At 38.5% G+C, this 23523-nt stretch overlaps 1 long non-coding RNA gene across 1 annotated transcript in view; it reads right to left on the bottom strand.

Moving 5' to 3' along the window:
- Positions 1-653: 653 nt before the first annotated feature.
- LOC121384823 overlaps positions 654-23523 on the bottom strand; it is a 30482-nt gene continuing 7612 nt past the window's right edge. The window contains exons 2-3 of the long non-coding RNA XR_005959444.1: positions 15414-15515; positions 654-1450 (exon numbers count right to left, since the gene is read on the bottom strand). This is a non-coding gene — a long non-coding RNA (uncharacterized LOC121384823). The remainder of the gene's footprint in view (positions 1451-15413; positions 15516-23523) is intronic.

Genomic DNA, 23523 nt, shown 5'->3' on the forward strand with positions numbered 1-23523 from the left:
AGTTCCCCGTGCTTATATCACAAACAATTATTATTTTGTATAGGCATTCGTGGCTCGGGGTTGTCACGGAATCGCGGTAATTTCCATTGCAGTGCCATGTACCATTCAGCGAACTAAGCAATGGTCCTAAAGTAGTGCACTTCAGAGTGTTTTTCTGTCCAAAGTTACAGCTTCATGTGATTAAGCCCAGAAGGCTGCGATATTCAAGGTCTTCTTAAAGCTTTCAACACGTGTAATGGAGACACCTAGAGACCATTTCTCCACATGACACATTAATGTTATATAATCCATCGCACAAATGAATTTTTATGTAACGCGTCTTTATGACCAAGATATAGCGAAATCAACAGCAATAACAAGAACAAAAACTCAAACTCAAAAGCAAAAAAAAACAACAACACACACACAAAAGAACAAAAAACAAAAATAGACTTAGAAGTTATTCTTCCGACTTATTTCAGTATAACTGGGGCTTGTTTTAAATTGTGTTGGTGAAAGAAAAGAAATAAAATAATTTAAAATATAAATCAAATACCGGTACATTGCTATTTAAGTCTTTCTGTTTCAATACACCCCCCCCCCCTAAAAAACCCCCAAAAAACAAAAAACAACAACAAACAACAACAACAACAAAAACACAAAAAAAAAACCCCACACACACAATAACCCCCCCAAAAAAAACAACAAGAAAAAAAAAAACCCAACGTTTTGTTTAAAGTGGTTTATGACATGAACTTTATAAAATGACAGATGCACTGCGTTCACCTTTATAGCTATTTGTGTTATGTGATAGCCCGATGCTAAATTATGTCTGAGATATACTCTTTATCTTGTGTTCTTTTGAAGATAGCTATATTGCCACAGAATTCAGTAGTAAAATGTTTCTCTAATCTGTTGAATAATTCATGTACTCCATTTCGATCTAGTCATATTCCAACAAAGATAGGACCGTACCTAGTCTAACATAAAGGGGGAGGGTGGCAGGATTAAAACAATCAAAGCACAGAAATACAGGATGTTCTTCAGATTCACAAACAGGCACTTTGTAACTAAAACAAGTTTTAAAAACCTGTTTTCTTATCTTTCTGGGGATGCAACCCCAACATTGCAACCCGCTAGGTACGGTCCTGAAAAAAGGTCAAACGAAACAATCGCTGCAAACACGTGTTTGATTCTTCTGCGACTAAAACTGGAGATTAGTTTCCATTGATCAGAAATGAAATTGCTTAGCTGGATCTGTCTCCAAGCAAATATTACTGAAAGATCGCAAATATTAATAATATGTTTGCGTACACGCTGCTTTATAAAATCAGCACCAAAACAAAGCTCTAATTCGGTCAAGTCAGTTGACCAGCCGTGTACGTGGTGGAAAAACGTTCTTGGGTTTCTCTGTAATTGCACAGAAAACAGTTCCGTTCGTGTCCAATTTGCCAAGCACGCGAGCTGACTCCTAAAATGAAGAGAACATGGCCATAATTCGTCGGAATTTTGTAGGTAGTCATTATTCGTCGGCGAATCTGTTTATGATGAGAATTTGTAAAGAGAATGCCAGTTGGAGAAGCAAAACAATAATTATACGTCGTGGTTTCTGCTGCAGGCATATACGTAGCCAGAGACTTTGTTTTGCAAATAATTAGAGAATGCCAGTGATCGAGTCATTGTTATTTACAAAACACAAATGGAAATATAAATATAACTGAGGTAGCTATAATCAATAAGACGCGTGTGTGCAACAGTATTTTATAGGAGAGAGTGGGTGGGAGATGGGTGGTTTTTAGTACCCACTAGAGACACAATAAAATTAAAACCCTCTAAAGTGCATTACGATGTAATACCCTGCCCCGAACACACCTACACATAAGGTATGTAGTGTAATAGCCTGAAGATCGAATAAAACAAATATCGTAATTCAGTCCCCAAATGTAATTATTGCTATATTGCAGATTAGTGTTGTAAAACATCACTATTTAGCAATGCCTGTTTTACATTTAGACTGATTGCGTCGTCACAGTACAACAAATATATATATATATATATATGAATGAAGGAAATGTTTTATTTATCGATGCATTCAACACATTTTATTTACGGTTATATGGCGTCGGACATATGGTTAAGGACCACACAGATATTGAGGGGGAAAACTCGCTGTCGCCACTTCATGGGCTACTCTTTTTCGATTAGCAGCAAGGGATATTTTATATGCACCATCCCATATACAGGATAGCACATACCACGGCCTTTGTTGTACGAGTCGTGGTGCACTGGCTGGAACGAGGAATAGCCCATATATAGGATTTCATATCTAATGACAAAAATCAATCGTATTCAAAATTGTATCTCCGTACAATACAGAGTCAAGAGGATGTTTTAACACTGTAGTTAATTCTTCCACGACTCACGGTTACACACCATATCCATCAGTTTGACTTTAGGAGGACTGCCACTCGCATGGCTGGTTTCGCCAATCTTAATCTGCCAAAGACTATTTATTTACGAATATGTTTTCCGGTATTTAGATTTCAATCATTTCACATGTTCCACGTATGAATACATCATAATACACACATTTTATCATGAATCATTTTTTGTAGGGTTATTCTTTTATTAAGTATTTTAAATACGTGCTTCTTAATCCATGAAATTTGCTACACTAGAAAGCGCTTTTTTTTTTTTACTGGAATATGTTTGAACAAAGGGTGACGTATCTTTCGTGTCTAGGAAGTTTGGATTTATGAGTGTCATATTTTCAATATTTACATTAACCAGCTAGAGAGAAATGAACAAACTTCAATCAACCGTCTTCGTACTGGACATTCTAATTTACAGCAGCAGCAAAAATGCACAGATCTTGCAGAGACGGTCCAATGTGACAGTAGTGCTGAAGAGCAAACACAGGAGCACACTGACTGACATAATTAATGTATAACGACACCCCAGTAAAATATATATCGGCTATTGTGTTTTAAACAAAGGTAAATGAAAAAATTAAATGATGTTTAGACAGAAAGTGTAGACGGAAGACATCAAACGTTGGGGACCTGTCAGCGACCTATAGAAAACACGAAACTCCAGTAAAAATAATAATAATAATAATAATAATAATAATAATCATAATAATAATAATAATAAAAATAATAATAATAAAACAAAAATAAACGTAGAAGAAGAAGAAAAAAAAAACGAAAAAGAAGTAAAAGAAAAAGTTTGTTTTGTGTAACGACACCATTGATTAATTAATCGTCATCTATTGGACATGAAAGAGAGGAAACCCGCTACATTTTTCCTAATGCAGCAAAGGATATATTATATGCACCATCCCACACACAGGATAGCACATACTACGGCCGTTGATATTCCAGTCGTGGCGCACTGGCTGGAAAGAGAAATAACCCTATGGGCCCACTGACGGGGATCGATCCTAGACCGAACGCGCATCAAGCCAGCGCGTTATCATTGGGCTACGTCCCGCCCCAGGAGTAAAAGAGGATTAGTAATTAAATGATGTCAGATTTATATAGATGTGATGGCATGCCCCTCATGAACCACTCTGTATACAGTAACGATATGAACTGTTCGCAAAGTATCAGCAACTATCCAACTGGTGGTTCTCGGCATAAGGGCACCTTAAAGTCGTTATTTTCATATAACCAATGAATGTGTACATGATTTGATCCGAAACAAGAAAGGTATGTACACAGTCAAAATGAAGCACATTATTTTATTCAGTGATGTATATTATTCGTAAATGACCTCTACATATCTACAATACAAATGTTTAAGGGTCTACGAAAGTCGTTGAATATATTATAGAGACTGTTTATGTAATATTACAACGAATGTGTTTTGTATCGTACATCAATGAACAAAATAGCACACTTTTGCATAAAGATCTATACGGAGTTGTACTGTGTGACACAGTCGATCGCCTGATCAGAGGTCATGACCTGTCAAAAGACGTATTCCACAATCTGAAGAGACGATAAATATCACATCTCGTCCACCGCGGTGCTACAAATAATAGCCTGACAAAGCTGTGTCGAAACGAGATGACGTTTTTGAAATGGACTAATGCATGTGACACTCATAGATACTGAAAATCATATACAAGTATGGGATGGGTGTCTTGCAAGCAACCCTCGTCCTCAAACATATGATGATCGTGACGATAATGATTATTATTGTTGTTGGTATTGTTACGGTAGTTGTTAGTATCCAGTTTCAAGAACAAAATATGTAGACGGTTTATAAAGCGAAAATGTTGATTTAGTCTAGTGCTTATTAAACGTTTTGAGTCCAGAATCGATATTAATAGTGTCTGAGACGTGAACGTCATGGCAACATCATACACATTATATGCGTGTGACGTCATTAGAAATTGAGTCTGGACTCTAAAGGTTTTCTAAGCACGGGTCCTACAACATTAGAGAAGTAAAGATACGTTTACTATCTTTGGCATGTTTAAAATAAAACAAGTAACATTTATTTATTTATTTAATTAATTAATTAATTAATTTATTAATTTATTTATTTATTATGTATTTATTTCAGTTTAGTTCAGTTCACAGTCTCGACAAGATATTTAATTTACGTTTGAAACAACGACTTATTCAAACTATTTGACCCCGTCACCATTTTGAAAATAGAGGCAAAGTCGCTACTTTACGAAGTTCATGCAGTCCAGGTAGGACCAAGTGACGACAGACAGGCGGATGTGATCAAAGTCCGCCACGGCCAAACTGACACTTAGTACAGCGGAAGTGGCGCCGACGCCAGGATGCCAGCGGATGTGACCAGACATCCCTACCATGTCGAACCCGGAAGACAGGAAAGCCTCCTGTCGATATATATTTAGATAGCATCCTAATATTCGACGAGGAATCCAGGCAACACAGGGAAATGCAGTTGTGGGGAGGTCGCGTCATGCAGTACGTCGGTTCCAATCAGACTATTGCATATACCTGACCGAGGGAACAATAGCATTCGTTACAGGTCGCAAAGCCCTTTTCTCCAAATTAACACGGCTGCGATGAGGTTGATGCTGACCAGTGCAAGATACGAATCAACAATGTTGACCTATTGCAAATCATTTAATGTCATCTACATTAATATAACAGTTTTAGCAGCAGTAGCAGCAGCAGCAGCACAGCAGCAGCAGCAGCAGCAATAAAACCATCATCAAAACCACCACCACCAACAACAATAATAGTAATAAAAATTAATAATAATAATAAATACATTACAAGACAAATATATGAATCAATCAGCCATAATACACTTCAAGAGGCTAGCATCATATATGTCAAGCTCATAGCAGGACCGTAACCGTACTTGCCCATAGGTTCATACGAGGCTGTTTAATTCCGGTATACTTTTTTTTTTGAATCAACTCAAAAAGACTAGCTTCGTTGTGAGTAATCCTAGAAAAAAACCCATCTGTCCCGGATCAGGCTCTTGGCTATCCAGTAGCGGGACCCGGGACAGACATGCTCGAAACCTTAGTGGTATAGGAGCATGTTAAAATATATTGCACTCGCACTCGAAAAAACTAAGTTACTTGCTTTTGTAGACTCTTTTCAAGGGAAACTGTTATACCATAAATTCACTATTTAATGTAAATGTTACATTAGTTCTGTTACAACGTATAATGATTATATTCCAGGGCAGGGGGCCCCTACTGCCAAAACTCTGAAACTGATGCATTACTCCGGTTGAAAATCAAATACATACCCCCACCCCATGTTCTGTAATCGTCCATCGCATTGGCCAGAACAAAACGTCAATTAGTATTTTACATCTCTGAACACACATTTAAAAAACTTTGGTCTGAAATAAATTCTTGGAGCAAACTTTGTCTAAACTATTAGTTCAAAACACCCCAAAACAAACCCATAACAATTCATAATGGTAATGAAATACGCATTTGGTCGTCATCATTCCGGTAGAAGTTGATTAACAATAACGTCATTAAAGAGGTGTTTTCACATTGGCCTTGTTAGATCCTCGGACAGTTGAATTGAGCCTCAGGCCTACGTCAAGGCCAGTGTCAAAACATCCATTTAATAAGAGGCGGGATGTAGCTTAGTGGTACAGCTCTCGCCTGATGCGCAATCGATCTAGGATCGATTCCGGTCGGTGGACCTATTGGGCTATTTCTCATTCCAGCCCGTGCTCCACAACTAGTGCAACTAATGCCGTGGTATGTATTATTATTGATTCGGACTGGTAGAATTTGCTGGACAGCTATTTCTCGTTCCAGCCAGTGCACCACGACTGGTATATCAAAGGCCGTGGTATGTACTACCCTGTCTGTGGGATGGTGCATATAAAAGATCCCTTGCTGTTAATCGAAAAGAATAGCCCATGAAGTGGGGACAGCGGGTTTCGCCATATAACCATAAATAAAATGTAAATGCGTCGTTAAATAAAACATTTCCTTCCTTCCCATTTAATAACATATGAGATGATTGCAATGACTACAGACCTGACTGAAAACGCTTGCCTCAAGTCTTTACCGTCTGAATACTGAATCACACCAAACTGCACATAGCACATGCGTCCAATCATTGCAGGTTTGACGGACACATATAGCGAACATGCTTGATGCGGTTAGGTGGCCGCCATTGTTTCCTCTAGTACTTGAACCTGGTCTCTGACACGCACTCAAACAACCAATGGTGAGAACACAGTGTTCTAACTCATTTCAGACTGTCCAATCGGATTGGCATCAGGAGATCTCGACACGCTTCAGTGAGTTTGACCCCAAACAATGTTGCTGTGACTTGTCTTTTACATTAAAGCAAAGCAAAGGATATGGATGCAGATATGTGTATTAAATAGCTGTTGTTTACTGTTGTTATAACTAGTTCATATGTTTTCTTTCTCTATTTAAAGAAAGGGAATCTGTTCCTTTAACAATGGTTGCAATAAAGATTATATTGTATTGTATTGTATTGTATTGTATTGTATTGTATTAGTGTTTAGGAATTCTGCCACGAAAATAAAAAAGGTTAAAACAACACAAAAATCCCTCACAATATCCCCCTCCCCCCCCCCCCCCCCAAAAAAAAAAAGAAAAAGAAAAAAAAAAGACAAGAAAAAAAAAAGAAACAAGAAAAGAAACGGAGAAATGAAACAACAAAACCAAACACTCCTAACAACACCCTGACTACTACACAGTGTGTGAATGTCACAGACATGCCTCTAATATTATACATGGTCAATATAATTAGTAGTGATTGGTTTCCAACAGGATCAAAGCATATATAGCTTTTGAAATCACGTTGCATTTACCTGTTTGATGGATCATTTATAAAGGATAATATACTAGTAGGTTCGTGCGATGACGTTACCAAGAGCAACCTGTGAATGGAATTCTGCTTCAAATGAGATCCATAAACGATACTCTAAAGATGATCAAAGCACGATATTTCAATGACATATTTCTGGTAATATTGATGTCATAGATGACAGAAACGGAAATTCGGAAAAAAGGCGAGGACGGCCATTCAAAAGCAGTCTTGTAATGTCATCTTCGGTTGGTAATTATTTCGGGACCACCATCAGCTGTCTGTGGGTCAAACAGTGGTTCTAATAAGATCAATAGGACAGTAATCCTGTTCTGCCAAGAGTCTTTGGATAGTTCCGGTCAGAGGTGGATATATTTTAATACCTGTCCCCATGGTGTCCTCAAGGCTGGCTGGAGACCATGTTGGCAGATGTTGGATGAGCTGGTATCGTCTTGTTATAATGACGTCACGCGTGCGGCACCTGATCCGACAACTTCGTCAAATCTCCCTGAGGTATTCTAGATGGATGGGGCGCTCTCGCCACCTGTTGCCTTGATGCGCCTGCATTTAGACTTTCAGCTGGCCATTTCCGTTTGACAGTCATTAAACGTGAAGAGGCGGGATGCGCCTCGTTCTTAGACCGCCCGTTCTAAGAGGCGATAAATCACATGGTAAACTAGTGGCAATATTGTGGTAATTTGTTTTCTTAATGTTTTAATCTTTTCTAATGAGTATTTCCTCCCTCCCTTCCACCTCTCTCTCTCTCTCTCTCTCTCTCTCTCTCTCTCTCTCTCTCTCTCTCTCTCTCTCTCTCTCTCTCTCTCTCTCTCTCTCTCTCTCTCTGTACCTCAGTACACACTGTTTAGTCAGTAAATATTAATTTTTGAAACGTATAATACCATAGAGAGTTGGGCTACTAATTTGCTCAATAATGTATTACCAGAAGTGATATAAATTTGGTTATCCAGAAATGCTACTTTTTCAGTCATATAATGAAATTATAGCTACCTATGTGTCTGTCTCTAAATATATTAAAATAAATTAAATTTATCCAAACGGTGTGATGCCACGTTGGGGGCTTTCCCTTTGAGTGTCGAGTCGAAAGAACGCCAATGGCCCAAGCGAAAGCACGCCAATGATTCGAGCGAAAGCACGTCAGTGACCCGAGTGTAGGCATGTGTATGTATGTGTGTGTCTGGAGACGGCGGAGATCCAAGAATATTGATATGTAATTCCTCGGTCGTAAATCAATGAAAACGAGTTGGATGGTACATTAGCAATATTTGTTATCCCAAGTGAATGTAATTTCATTTACAGTCCATTATTAAACAAAGTATGCACCATGTAGTTGTTGGCAATCTGCCTTAAACGGAGACACCATTTCAGAACAGTACAATGACCAAATGGGAATTCTGTTTATGTCATGATTGATGCCATTGGTGAAATATATATTATTATTCGTTTCAGTGTTGCTGATGTTGTTTATTGTTGTTGTTTTTTGGTTTTTTTTTATTTTTTTTATTATTATTTATTTTTGGCTTTTTATGTTGAAACAAAGATGCACAGAGAGACATTTTCAGGCGTTTTAATGGTTGTATATTGTGAACGAATAGATTAGAATAGAATAGATGTTTAACGACACCTCGGCACGAAAAATACACCGACTATTGGCTGTCAAACTATGTGATAATCAACATCAATATACAAATGCAACTGTTAAATAAAAACACAATGTAAAGAACTGTGCAAAAATGCAAATATCACAGACAGGTAAAATTAAAATTTAGAATAAAAGTCAAGTATCTCGAAGAAATTGCGATAACATTTCAGGATGGAATTGAAATGATTCCCTCACATTTCTTATACAGTGAATGAGAAATTTAAAAATCAAGCAAGAAAGCCATTGAAAAGGACATTTCAGAGGGTCGGTGGTGGGTTTTATGTGAAGGAACTACATGCCGTTTATCAAACAACTTTTTGATTAAAAACGTATCCAACTCGCTTTCTCTCGTTAGATATATTTTGCAGCAACTCGTAAGATAAATAGTATTTCTCTATTTAATATCTAGTACATTAATTTAATAAAGAATAATATCACTTCCGTTCTTTATTAGGATAATTGTTTTGACGGAGAAAAAAAAGGTTACAGGCTTTGTAAAATTTGGCTCAAAGCGATTAAACAAAACGTGTTTTTTGTGTAACTAAAATTATTTTTTATTATGTCTTAATTTATAAGAAATAAACTAGTGTGCCATTAGAGCACGTTGATTAATTAATCATCGGTTACTGGATCTGTTATATGCACTTTCCCACAGACAGGATAGCACATGCCAGGCCTTTGATATACTAGTCGTGGTGCACTTGCTGGAACGAGAAATAGCCCGATGGGCCCACTGACGGGGATCGATCCCATCATGCGAACGATTTACCAGTAGACTACGTCCCGCCCCCAAAAGCCAACCAACTATCACAAATGCGTGACAATATTATGGGTTTTTTACGGTCACTTATGAACTAATGCAATATGAAATGGGTTAAAGGTTTGTATTAATTAACTTCAGATGTGCGTATGTTTCTATATATATTACTACGGAAGATGAACACACATGCAACCCCAACCCACCCACCACAGTTTATTTTGCTTAACGACACCACTAGAACATGTTGCTTTATTAATCATCGGCTATTGGATGCCAAACATTTGGCAATTTTGCAAGGTTAGCAAAATATCATGGTCTTTGATACACCAATCGTGAAGCAATGGCTGCAGCGAGAAATAGCCCAATGGGCCCACCACGGGGATCGATCCCAAACCGACCGCGCATCAAACAAACGCTATACTACTGACCTACGTACCACCCACCTCCACAGAAACATAATTATTTAACATATATACATACTTGAACATACAGTTTCAGAACGAAAGCTGATAAAAAATATATCGTCTAAGAACGGATGTCCATGTTGGAAACCCAAGCACTACTGGTAAATGTCATTATACACCTCCAGGAAAAATCTTCGGATGCAGCCATGAGCGGAGGAAAAAAAAAACGAAGAAGAAAATACCGGAAGGTTGACGTACACCGGTGACGCCACGTAATTAGTGTTGCCTTGGTGTATTTGACTCTTTCCTAAACCATAGCAACTAACCCCGATAGCTAAATTTCCATTCACTTTTTCAATAAACTGATTGACAGCCGGGCCGGTCTGGCCTGCAGGGGGAAATTGCGTGTGTCCTGATTATTAGAGAAATATGAGATAACATTAATATAGCGATGACCTGAACGGCTGATCAATCAATATGGTGGCACCATATCTAATCACAGCATTCCCCCTTCTAACAAGTGTTCCGCAATTGGTGTGCCAAAGGCCAAGTTATTTCCTGCCACGAGACACAATGGACATATGCAGAGAGAGAGAGAGAGAGAGAGAGAGAGAGAGAGAGAGAGAGAGAGAGAGAGAGAGAGAGAGAGAGAGAGAGAGAGAGAGAACTGGACATGATTCACGTTACGAGCTTCCGGATGAAGTACGAGAAGTTGTAGGATCGATCCCAGTCCCTAAACCCAATATAATTTCCTCTCTTTCGTCCATTGATACATTGCTGGTGTTCTAAACAGAAACACTATTAAAAGAGTTTTCTTCCCATGTCGATGAATGCACTTGAATGGCAGCTTATCGGTCTTTAAGCTAGGGGTCAAAATATAGCTCAATGGACGAACGTCTGACAGCAGCACGATTTGTCACAAGACCGAGCTCGTTCCTAGGATCCGACCTTGATCCTAAGTCCCATTCGTTATTCCCTGTTTCATGAACTGCATTAATATTATGATGCCGAGAATCTTCGTCTTCATCCGAGTTAAAGCTATATATTTGATCATGCTTTAGATCTGGAGTAACCGTTCGAGAGCTTGACTGACTTTCCGAGAAAACGATTATATAACTGTCCACAGAGGAGATACCATATACCAACTGCCTTAGTACAAATGTCGTATGATTCCAAACCAGCCCGGTCGGAAGCTAGACGGACATTTGGATGGTTATATGGTCGCTTTCTGAGAGAACTAATATACAACTGTCCACAGAGAAGATACCATATACCAACTGCCTAAGTACAAATGTCTTATGATTCCAAACCAGCCCGGTCGAAAGCTACACGGACATTTGGACGGTTATGTAATCGCTCTCTGTCCGTCTAGCTCTCGAACGGAGGAATACTCACGCTAGATTTGGAGTAGTGTGGAATCATAATACATTTGTTTTCTCAGGCAGTTGGTATATCTTGTCTGTAAAAAACGTTCATAAAACTCGTTAATCGGTGGCTAATTTTGGGCCATTTTCCATCTACGCTGATTTAATGCACCTTGGGCGCTGTACGGGAACGGAATGGGGAAAAACGGACTTAAAAAATGATTCTATGTTTACCAATAGCGTTTCCATATGAGCGATGCTGCGCCAGCGCCGCGACACGTGAATAACAGCTGTTACCAATATCACTGTTCAACCTCAAGATGTTTGCTTCACTTGAGCCGTAGTGCACAATAATCAATACAATATGATATATTATAATTATTAATACAGTACTGATGATATGTTCGACCGCAGGAAGAAGAGTACAGAGCTAACTGAAACCTTTATAACAACGTCATGATGCATTTCGATGTGGTGAATAATAGTGAAAGCTGCTGCTGAGCACATTGATTTTTTTTTATCTTATAATCGGCTATTGGACGTCAAACATATGGTCATTCTGACACTGTTTTTTTTTAGAGGAAACCCGCTGCCGCCACATAGGCTACTCTTTTACGACAGGCAGCAACGGATCTTTTATTTGCGCTTCCCACAGGCAGAATAGCATAAACCATGGCCTTTGTTGAACCAGTTATGGATCACTGGTCGGTGCAAGTGGTTTACACCTACCCATTGAGCCTTGCGGAGCACTCACTCAGGGTTTGGAGTCGGTATCTGGATTAAAAATCCCATGCCTCGACTGGGATCCGAACCCAGTACCTAATAGCCTGTAGACCGATGGCCTAACCACGACGCCACCGAGACCGGTGGATCGTTAAAAAGTGTTCGCTTTAACAAGCGTCCCTGTTTAACGCACAGCTCCATCTCCACCCCCACCCACCCCGTCCATCTATCATTTCGTATAAAATATATTCGATAAACCATTTCACATAGACCTATGAAATTCAGAAAGCAAATAGAAGTTTCAAAATTGAATGATGACAAACACTATATATAGTAATAAAACACGCGCGTGGGAAATGTAAAGATTATACCCTGAATAATATCCCCACAAAAATATACGTTCCAATGAGTTCACTTACTACTAGTTATAAACTTATGTTATTACCAAATACGGTACGGGTCACCGACAGGTTAACAGGTATCCTGACAGATTAAATTTGAATGCCATCTCCATACTAGCAAAACACTGGCTAATATTAAATGCATAAGCGATGAAGATGGTTTATATACATATAATATAATATATCTTTTTCGCCATGAATTCTCCATTGTTTAAACTTTGTTTTATTTAAAGACACCACTAGAGCATGTATATGTATTCATTATCGGCTATTGGATGTCAAACATATACTCTTAGACAAAAAACCCGCTACATTTTTCCATTAGTAGCAAGGGATCTTTTATATGCACCATCCCATAGACAGGATAGCACATACCACGACCTTTGATGTATCAGTCGTGGTGTACTGGCTGGAGCGAGAAATATCACAATCGGCCCACTGACGGGGATCGATCCCAAACCCACCGCGTATCAAGCGAGCGCTTTACCGCTGGGCTACGTGTCGCCCACCTCCATTGTGTACGCCGAATGCCAACACAATGCAGTTGTGATATTTGAGTTAATTATGCAAATACTATATGTAGGATCGATTAATATGTAGTTATTTGCATCACAATTACATATATAAATATCGAAATATGACACAATGCAAACGCAACCGTTTCATTGCGTCAACACTCATATTGCTGTTGCTTAGTAAACGAATATTGTCGTTTCATTCCGTAATACAAATTCCATTGATATCTGAAAAGGTAAAATCATAGCTTTACAGGTTTACGGTTGCTATTCTAACTGACTGTTACGCTTAGTGTAAAGTGATCTTGAGTCGGTCACGATCGTGAATAGAACTCGCAAGCATGCATTTCATAAATTGTAAATATTAACTAAAGAAGGTCTGCGATTTATCAGTCCTTCCAACGTTATTACACAGCAGGAGTTCTGAATACGAGATCAAAATACATTTTTGTTAAAGTTTTGTTTTTATTTTTGTACGATGCTAATCAAAAAAGGAACATTTGAACAGCTTTTAATAACTATTCTGTGTACATCTTTTAATTTTGTTTAAAATTTAAGCGACGTTATTGATCCTAAGTCGGACGCTTCAGATTTATCGTTTGATCATAATTAAAATGTCACACTCAATATCAAGTAATGCGCCACCAAGGCAGGGCATATAATGAGAACTATAAGTGAACTGAAATCTCTTGTTTGCATCCGTTATGCAGTTGATTACATTATCTATTATGATATGTTTGAGTGCACTTTTATGCGGGGTCATGTCTATGTTCCCGTAGCTAACATTAACCCCGAGGGAACATAGAGCTGCGGGAAAAAAGCTGACCCATTTATGCCACACACTAAATTAATCCAAATTCGTTTTATAATGTTTACTCTAAATTTGAACAAGGTATGTAAAATCGAATGTGTCCGAATCATGATCAAACTTTGAAATAGATTAATTTTGCACCGTATTGCTGTTAATAAACTGAAGTACTTATAAGGATACCAGCTTTGGTATAGCAAACATTTAATGCATCAAAAATTACAAACGAACATCGGCTCTGGTTAAAAAACGAAGGGTATCCGTCTTACAATCACTTTACCTTAAAACATCAGAAAAAAAGAAGAAGAAAGAAATGTTTTATTTAACGACGCACTCAACACATTTTTATTTATGGTTATATGGCGTCAGACATATTGTTAAGGACCACACAGATTTTGAGAGGAAACCCACTGTCGCCACTACATGGGCTACTCTTCCGATTAGCAGCAAGGGATTTTTTATTTGCGCTTCCCACAGGCAGGATAGCACAAACCATGGCCTTTCTTGAACCAGTTATGGATCACTGGTCGGTGCCAGTGGTTTACATCTACCCATTGAGCCTTGCGGAGCACTCACTCAGGGTTTGGAGTCGGTATCTGGATTAAAAATCCCATGCCTCGCTGGGATCCGAACCCAGTACCTACCAGCCTGTAGACCGATGGCCTAACCACGACGCCACCGAGGCCGGTTAAAACAGAGGCAAAGGGGAAAGAATTGGTTATCGTTTCTTGATGACAAATATATTTTCCCTATTAGAGAGCAGGGAGTAGCTTTGTGGTCAAGCACTCGTTTGATGCGCGGTTGGTTTGGGATCGATCCCCATGGGTTGGCCCATTGGGCTATTTCTCGTTCCAGCCAGTGCACCGCGACTGATATATCAAAGACCATGGTGTGTGATATCCTGTCTGTGGGATGGTGCATACAAAAGATCCTTTGCTACTAATGCAAAAATGTAGCGGATTTTCTCCCTAAGACAATATGTCAAGATTACCAAATGTGTGACATCCAATAGCCGATGATTAATACATCAATGTGTTCTAGTGGTGTTGTTAAACAAAATAAACCTTTCATATGCTCTACTAGCTCTGTTATATTTGTTATATTATCTCAACAATGACATATTCATAGTGAACTATTTGTAAGTGACGTAATAAGCAAGTCCGTGCAACGTATTACAAAACGCTACATTTTTGATGATGTGTAAAAGTAAAAAACTCCATAAATTTGATTTTATGATGAATGAAACGGAACGATTATTTTCTTATTTTATTGCTGTAAAGAATACACAACGCAGTTCTAAAGTTGTATCCGGCTCCACGTCCGAAGACATTTGCTACACAATACCTTCAAATATTGATGACTCAAGTATGTGAAGTTTCTCTTTTCTTTGACAAGCACAATTTCCTAACAAAAAATGCCAACTTCCTGGTAATTTTTTAAACATCTACAATACACTTTTTACAGACATACTTCAGAAATGGTGACGTACCTTTAAAGTGCCGCTTTATTATCCTCTCATTTATCCTATACTTGTCGATATTTCTTTTGCCGATTCAACCTTCTTAACCAATTTACTGACCTGTTGAAATTGCTGGAAGAAAAAGGAAAAATAACACTCTCGATAATTGTTTGGAATTTCAAGCACACAACAAACACATTCCATGTTAAAAACTTGCGCTTTATAGAATTCCACTTTATTATTTACTGAACAGACAGAAATAAATCATGCAAAATGTATGAAAAAAGAAGTCCATATATAGCGACGAATGTATAATAATTGCTTGAGGTGGTTCTGGTTGTGTGCTAGAACAGTATTCGTAACACTAATGCACACACACACACACACACACACACACACACACACACACACACACACGTAAGTATATATATATATATATATGTGTGTGTGTGTGTGTGTGTGTGTGTGTGTATGTATGTATGTATATATATATATATATATATATATATATATATATATATATACAGCAGTCACTCATAACACAGAAAATAGTTTTCATATTTTCCCAGTGAGAAATATTCTGTATTGGTGTAACGTACAATACAATTACTAGTAGTGTACAAATATATCGAACTAACGATATGTTGCCATAGTCAGTGACTCGATAGCAATGCATCGATAGTTAAATCAACTATCGATAAATATCGCAATTGTTTTTCAACTATCGATAGTTTCGATAGTATGCATAGTGAAATAATTATGGTCTACGACCAACGCATGATTTCACCACCTAGTGAAATTATTACAGATTTCTAGGTACAAACGCAGACATACATACAAACACAAACATACGTACATACGCACGTACAGTCACACACATGCATACAATGTCATACATACATACAATATATAGATATTCTTATATACATACATATTGGAAGACTGAGGTAAATAGTTTCGTGAAATATCTATTCATATTAGTTATCAAGCGACTTAAGTATTCACAATACTATTGCAATACTATCGCAATAGTATTTTAAGTATCACAATACTATTGCAATAATAAAACTGACCGCAATAGTCACCCTTAACTATTACAAACCAATAACCTTGTCGGCACTAAATATGACGTCATCTCGATTTAGCAAACACACAAAACGACATCACATAGTTTAAATTTGCAATAAAATGTTTTTGTTTTTAAAAGAATAATTATAGAACTTTAGGTTTGAAAATTATTTGTAAAAGCGATTATCAAATTTATGTCACAAATGAACATTATTTTACTCGGAACATACATTTGATAATTACTCATAGCTCGTTATCCATTATATTATATTCAAATATCGCTGGACTACGATTAATAAATGTAGGAATAATCTCCGGTGTATTAATATAAAACGAACCCATTAAACAAGCGAGTTATTGCTGAAACTTAAAGGTCCTATGCCAAAGTTGAAATTACAATATATTTTTAATTTCACATTTATTTGTAATAAATAATTACAAATTAATCGATCTCACACAATTAACTCAATAATAATAAATTTCAAAACTCTTGAACTGGACCAGTGTTGAGAGGGTACACATAAAACAGTGACGTCACTAGTTAATACATGTGACACACTCTCAAGATCCCCCCTGAAATACGTTTTTTTTTTGGTTTTGCTAGTAAATTGAATTATTTGGTTGTAATTTATTATAGGCATATATAGCTGAAGGTATGGACTTTATTTTTCAAAGCAAAAATTAACTTTGAAATAGGACCTTCAAGCTTAATCGTCAATTCATTTCATTTCAGCTTATTTTCGTGCTTATATCCAATTAAGGTTCAAGCACGCTGTTCTGGGCACACACCTCAGCTATCTGTCCAGGACAGTGCGTTAGTTGTTTATGGTTAGTGAGAGAGAAGATGGTGTAGTGGTCTTACACCTACCGATCGTTAAAAATCGGTCTGGGTGGGAGACGGTACAAGGCTGCGAACTCTATACATACCAGTTTTATGCCCGATGGCTTAACCACGACACGACCGAGGCCGGTATGTTCCTCTTCACAAGCGGCCTTATTAGAAAACACTATATTTCTTTTTGTCGATAAAACTTTTAACACTTTAGAGAAGACAAATTTTATTAGGCATTGACAGTAGATAATTATGGTTTTAACGAGTCGTCAAATTACTAGGCCCTAATACTAAGTATGATTCATGTTTGACAGTCGAAGCAGAGAATGGTCTGCGTAAGTGGATTAACGTTTTAAGCGACTTGGGTATTGAGGTTTGTATTGAGATACTAGTATATGGAAATACCTCTCTTAACGTTTGCGTTATACAGGGGTGGAAATACTGCAATCTCGACCGGGAGATAGTTTTTAGCCTGTCGTCCCGTCGGGCAGGCAATTATTTTACTTTGATATTATTCATACATCAGTTTCAGTCAATCATGTTTTGTCCGACAGGTTTTGATTCGGACTGGTAGAAATTGCTGGGCAGAATATCTTGCAGGACCGTCTGCCAGTTTTGGCCCCTGCATGTATTCACAATTTATAAACTTGTGAATGAATGAATGCATAAATGAATAAATGAATTAATTAATGCATGCATGTATAAATGTATGAATGAAATGAATGAATGAATGAATGAATGAATGTTTAACGACACCCCAGCACGAAAAATGCATCGGCTATTGGGTGTCAAACCATAGTAAAATTGCTTCAATGAAGTGAAGATCAGCATCAATATTAAACTACAAAAGTTAAATTAAAACAGAATGTAAAGAGCTGTGCAAAAACATATAAATATGAAATTCAGTAACGGGAAGAAATTTCAACACAAGTTCAGTATGGCATTGAAATGATATCATCATATTTTCCCTATCAAATATTGCTTCAGATGATTGCAATCCACCCAAATGTTTCGCACCCTCGGACTACACTAGCATTGCTCACACTAACGTGGACGATCTTTCTGCAGAAATGAATGAGTCAAGTGTGTATGACACAAACCTATTTAATCTTTCCCGCACCGCCTATAGGAGGACTGCCACACTTCAAGGATTGACTTGACAAAATGAAGCTTGTTCGCAACGACTCCGTTCGAATCATATTGCCAATATGAAGAGATATATTGTCTAATGCTATGTTTAAAAATCAGTGTACGGCAACCATGGTATTGGGCAAGAACACACACTCGCTGTAACAGTGTACACATTACTAACCACGAAAACAAAGTGCAAGAAGCAAGGCAGTCTGAACATCTAACTTGCATTATATTAAAACCCCATATTACATTTTAAAGCATCCTTTATTCATTGACCATACTCTTAGTTACAACCATATCCACACAAATAAAGACGGATCACAATTAGCTGATTTACGTTTAGTATTATGTCATGCAATTTAATCAAGTTCATTGATTCTTTTCAATAAATCTATACAAACACTGTATTTTCAGTTACCGTGAAATAAAAGGCAGACACTGTTCAAACAATCGGTAACGGTACAACCAATTCGTATAAAAATACAATGATTCCGAAAAAACCCCGTTATACATCCTACGACTTTGTTTAACCATGCCAGACTGAAGTCAAACACCCTTTAAATAATATAGTGGGAACTGCAGTGAATAGTTTGCTTTGCTTGGAGTCACACTGTGGTAATTTTCTAATGTCAAAAACTTAACTCTTTTTTTCTGTATTATTTGCAACAAAGCAGGAATTAGGAATCGAAGTTAAGGTATACTTGTAATGTGCTAGTCCATTGTGGGCATGCATCTTAATCGGAAGGAGTCAGGGCATGTTTCGGGGCAAAACTTGTCGGGAAGTGGAACGACATTGTTTATATATCTGTATGATTTGGTCAAAGATCACAAACCACACAACATCCAATAGCTTTAAAACTTAAAAAACAAAACAAGCCATACACGCGCACGCGCATTTGGATTCATATACACACCCTCTTCCCTCCTAAAAAAGAGTAACATAAGATAAAATAAATATATAACATAATATAATATAATATAATATAATATAATATAATATATATACTCTTCAAAAGAAGAAACGCAAAACCACATTGTCGTAACATTTGGAGAATTGATTTAATTATTGAATGGTGAGTCCGATAATTACCAAATGTTGCAGGATTGTTCACAATTCACTCTAGTCCATTGTGAGTAAGTGATAGGACACACCACCAAGGTCAAGGTCATCTGGAGTCAATACCGGGTGTGGCCTCCGCGTGTGTTGACAACTGCCTGGCACCGCCTGCCCATTGAAGTAACCAGAGTACGGATGACGTCCCGGGGGATGGTGGCCCACTCGGCCTGCAAGGCTGCTGCCAGCTCGGGCAGGGTCTGGGGCTGTGGTTGTCGCTGTCGGAGGCGTCGGTCCAACTCGTCCCATAGATGCTCAATTGGGTTCAAATCCGGTGATATCGATGGCCAAGGAAGGACATTAATGTTGTTGTTCTGTAGGAAAGCCGTTGTGAGACGTGCTGTGTGAGGCCTGGCGTTGTCATGTTGGAACACTGCGTTGGCGTTGGCCATAACTGGAACGATGTGTGGCCGGAGGATCTGGTCAATGTAGCCCTGTGCATTCAGGTTGCCCTGCACGTGGACCAGGTCAGTTCTGCCAGTGTGTGAGATGGCTGCCCACACCATGACACACACAACCCCCGCCGAATCTGTCCACTTCCTGCACGCAGTTTGCCGCATAACGTTCACCACGACGCCTATACACGCGACATCTTCCATCATGACGTCGGAGCAGAAATCGGGACTCGTCACTGAACCACACCTGTCTCCATCGCAGTTGAGGCCATTGTCGATGAATCTGGCACCACTGCAGTCGGAGTCGACGGTGTTGTGGTGTTAAGATGACACCTCGAACTGGACGACTGGCACGAATTCCTACCTCACGTAGGCGGTTCCGTACGGTCTGGTCGGATATCCTGTGCAAACCTGGTATTGCTGCGGCTGTGGAGGTGGCAGTAGTCAATCGTTCCCGAAGGTGGCGTACCCGAATGTAGCGGTCCTGCCCGGGGGTAGTGACCCGTGGTCGACCGGATCTAGGGAGGTCACGTGTTGATCCATGTTGCTGGTAACGGTCCCACAGTCTGGAGATGGTGCTTGGGGACACATGGAATGCCCTGGCAACGGCCGTTCTGGATTCGCCTGCGTCTAGTCGGCCGATGGCATTGTTTCTCTGCGGTTCACTGAGACGTGGCATGTCCTGGATTGTCAACTGTCGGCCAGATACAGAGGCCAGGCAAGCGAACACCCTGCACTTTTATACTGTCGGTGTTCATGTTGCACGTGCAGACAACGCACGTGCAGTGGTGACATGGTTTGCACGTGGTTGCGTTTTTACGAATATTCACATTTTGGAACTTTATTGTACAGTAGCTGCGTTTTATCGAATGTAACCGTGGGAATGTGTTTGGGACATGCAATGACCTTATATTCACAAAGCATGAACCGGTAGGAAACATAAAATCGGAGTTATAACCCATTTGTACCCTTTTGCGTTTCTTTTTTTGAAGAGTATATATAATAAACCAGAAAAAGAGCAACTCCAAGACATACCAGCAAAAATAAATCCCACAAACTTAAAAGAACAACAACATTGAAGGCCACAACCAAGGACTAATTGTGAAAATAACGGGAAACTATCCATGCTTCCTTTCAGGAGGGTAAAGGTGTGAGTTTTAAATCGTCTGAAACCATAAGTATAAAACAAACGATAGATTGTAATTGGTCAAATCCTGCACCAATGAGAAGTGGCATCACTGACAACTACAATGAAGATTAACCCGAGTAACCACATGTTAGAAATAACATCAATTAGGTCATTCATTATTTGTGATGGAAAAGTGTAAATCGGGACCGAACAGTGATGCCTTTATATTAAAATATATTTAACTAGGAAACGGACCAAATCACATCGGTTTATTTAGCCATTAATCAGCAGCCGCTCAATCCATGTATTGCAAAGCGATTGCGTAAAAAAAGAAAAGTTTTTTTCTCAGCAGAATAGGAAAAGTTACAAGGGGATACAAAAAGAAAAAAAAAGAAAAAAAAGTTTTACTTAACGAAGCACTCAACACATTTTATTTACGGTTATATGGCGTCAGACATATGGTTAAGGACCACACAGAGTTTGAGAGGAAACCCGCCGTCGCCACTACATGGGCTACTCTTTCCGATTAGTAGCAAGGTATCTTTTATTTGCGCTTCCCACAGGCAGGATAGCACAAACCATGGCCTTTGTTGAACCAGTTATGGATCACTGGTCGGTGCAAGTGGTTTACACCTACCCATTGAGCCTTGCGGAGTACTCACTCAGGGTTTTGGAGTCGGTATCTTGATTAAAAATCCCATGCCTCGACTGGGATCCGAACCCAGTACCTACCAGCCTGTAGACCGATGGTCTAACCACAACTCCACAGAGGCCGGTCAAAGAGATACATGCATACCTCAACAGAAGCACATTTGAAACCAAATGCGATAACTCGTTAGTTTAAGTCGCAGACACCAGTCTGAACCCGTGAAAATGGACACTTTAATCTACAAACCTGTAGATAAAGTTACAATAATGAATGAATTAATTGATGTTTATCGTCACCCCACATCGGCTATTGAGTTATAATAGCGAGAACCATTAGTCTATGACGTTGTAATGGCGAAAATCCTTAAAGGGACATTCCTGAGTTTGCTGCAATTTTTAAGATGTTATCAACTAGCAGATACTTTTCAACGATCGTAATTACATATCAAATATATTTTTCTGCATAAAATATTAGTGGCTGTATATTAAACGTGTTTCTAATCGTTCTAATATTTGTACTAAGTAAAATTTCCTTTTATTTCCTAAAAAAAATATTTTCGTACAAATATTAAGACGACCAGAAACACAATGAATATACAGACACTAATATTCTAAACAAGAAAACATATTTATTATGTAAGTTTAATCGTAGAAATATTTTATTAGTCGGAAACATCTTACGATGCAGTAAACTCAGAAATGTCCCTTTAAAAATAGACAGAGATCGTCTCCATAATCGAAGTATGTGCATTTTTAAAAATACGGAAAATGCACTTTGTTGTATTAGAAACACCAGTTTGACTAGAAACACTTCGGATGTATAGAAATGGATAATCTATACAACAGAATCTAAGCAATGTCTGATTTCAGTTATCAGAAAACAGCTCGTATACTGAAAATAATAAGCCGTAGTGTTCAAAAACTAGCGTCTGTTACTTTAATAGCAAACACATTTTGAAGATAAACCGTGATGGTGCTCCAGACACTTGTAAAGTTTTCAATCAAAATATCATTTTAAATGTTAATGCAAGACACAGTTGTAGTTACGAGTATTGATTTCAATTTCATTTTGTAATCATATGAAGGTTGAAGCACGCTATCCTGGACACACATATCCGCTGTCTGAGCGATTTATCGAGGATATAAGTTAATTGTTGAGTGATATAGGCGTAGGTGTATTGACCTTACACGTCCAAACTCAGAAACGCACTTACCCAGTGTTGGACCATTCTCGTGTTTTGGAGGGTGAGCGTTCACGAACAATTTTGACCCGTACCATAGTGTTCTGTCAAATCAAATCCATTTAACATTACGCAAGAAAGAGCCTAAGGAGCAATCGCTCACCCTCGCCCTCCTGAGCATCATTATTTTTATTAAAAGAGCGTACGTCTTACGTCACTACACACATGCTGAACATATACATATGGAAAGTATCCACACCGTCTATAATCTCCTAAATTATAAAGCAAATGCAGATATACTATTAGCGAATTATTTGAAACAAAACTGTTTGCAAAACTGGCATCATCATAAAGACAAAGGTGAAGGTTCACCCACGTGTACATGTAGGTCAACCAGTGTTAACAATTTAACATAATTTCGTCACTGGTGTAAAGTGGGCGGGAAGTAGCCCAGTAGTAAAACACTCGCTTGATGAACAGTCGGTTTGGGATCGATCCCTGTCGGTGGGCCCGTTGGGATATTGCTCGTTCCAGCCAGTGTACCACGACTAATATATCAAATACCGTGGCATGTGCTATCCTGTCAGTGGGATGGTGCATATAAAAAGATCCCTTGCTACTAATGGAAAAATGTAGGGG

This window comes from Gigantopelta aegis, chromosome 10, assembly GCF_016097555.1.
Source record: "Gigantopelta aegis isolate Gae_Host chromosome 10, Gae_host_genome, whole genome shotgun sequence".
NCBI classification, from domain to species: domain Eukaryota; kingdom Metazoa; phylum Mollusca; class Gastropoda; order Neomphalida; family Peltospiridae; genus Gigantopelta; species Gigantopelta aegis.